Source organism: Histoplasma capsulatum, genomic scaffold, assembly GCF_000149585.1.
Source record: "Histoplasma capsulatum NAm1 scaffold_1 genomic scaffold, whole genome shotgun sequence".
NCBI classification, from domain to species: Eukaryota; Fungi; Ascomycota; class Eurotiomycetes; order Onygenales; family Ajellomycetaceae; genus Histoplasma; species Histoplasma mississippiense.
The window spans coordinates 5,904,558-5,906,021 of record NW_001813982.1 but is presented as its reverse complement, the minus strand read 5'-3'; positions in this window follow the sequence as shown (position 1 = coordinate 5,906,021).

The following is a 1,464-nucleotide window of genomic DNA, read 5'->3' as shown; positions in this document are numbered from 1 at the left end:
GCTCAACTGCTTTGCGAAACGGCATTCTGGCGTTTCCACCCACATCCGTTCAAGCAACTCCTCTACTTTCTACCAGCTCCCGCCTCTGTTCGAGGAAGAGAATATGAACACCCCATGGAGAGAATATTGCAAATCCATTACTGGCGTGACTTTTAAACTGTTTGCCAATGTCTGAGCCATGGTGTTTCATGATGAAGAATTGCCTAAAATCAGCAATGAACCTTTACTCAAACACACCAACTAATATTTGGCTCAGCTCTCACTCGCAGGGAGTGTATGCTTACTTCAAAGGATGAGGGGGGGATTTCTGATCAATTGGATTGAATCACTTTGATCTTCATGTTCTCGTGCCACAAATGGGATATATACAATCTACTGTGATATCAATTTATGCTCCCTAAAGTCGCTGAGGTATGTACATACATGTTTGTCTTTGCAATGGCCGTGGGGATAGACCATCGTGCTCCAATCACGTCAAAAAACCCAATTAGTCTTTTGAAACGTATGTATGTATCTATTGTTTTATGACGAACAAAGACAACAGGAATTTTGAGGAAATAAAGAAAATAGGTAGCCTTACCTTCTTCGCTGCGTACTTCACCAGATTTCACTGCCCAGATCATGCAAAAACCATGCTTGCTAAAAATTCTCTCTAGGCTCATGGAAGTCAAACAACTCCTTCCTGTGCTGTGTTTTACTCAAAGAGAGTGAGCCAGGAAAATAGGAATATGAACTAGATGCTTGTGCTGAAGCTCTGACCACATGGACAAATGTGATTCACTTAAGCTCAGAAATTTATTTCACATATCTCATCCCACTGTATTAATTAATTAGCATTCCTCTGGGAACCAATGGACAGAACCATCATTGTTTTGCTGATATACTTCTGATGTGATCTTCCCATTTGCAGGGCAGGGTCTACTCATTGCTTTAACATTATATATGAGTATGTCATATAATGTAAAAGAACAGAGCCCATTAACAAAAGTAATAAAGAGTTAGCTCTCCAAAGCCCACATATGTATTAATTAACATGGGTTAAATTTAAAGATTTCATATACTACTAGTAACCCTCGACAACCTACTTTTTATAAGATCCCAATTTTCACGGAGCAACAAGAATAACTGAACTTTGGTCCCAATTGAGTAGATAATTAATACCCATTTACCACATCAGGAAACCCAGGAATGAAAATGTTCTTAGCTGCTCACACATCCTGTCATCCAAACTTGCATGCGAGAACATGAAAAGAGCAGAGGTAAATGGTACCCTACCCCTACATCAAAATCAACAGAAAACGATTTTCAAATCCTGGCATTTAAGACCAAAAAAGATTCGGGTTCACTTACGTATTTCAGATGTTTCAATTATGACCCCTGTTGCAGAGAACTGTCAGTTTATCAACCTCATCAAAATGTTGTCAACACTTTACGTTGCAGAGCAAAATATATGACATTTGACAA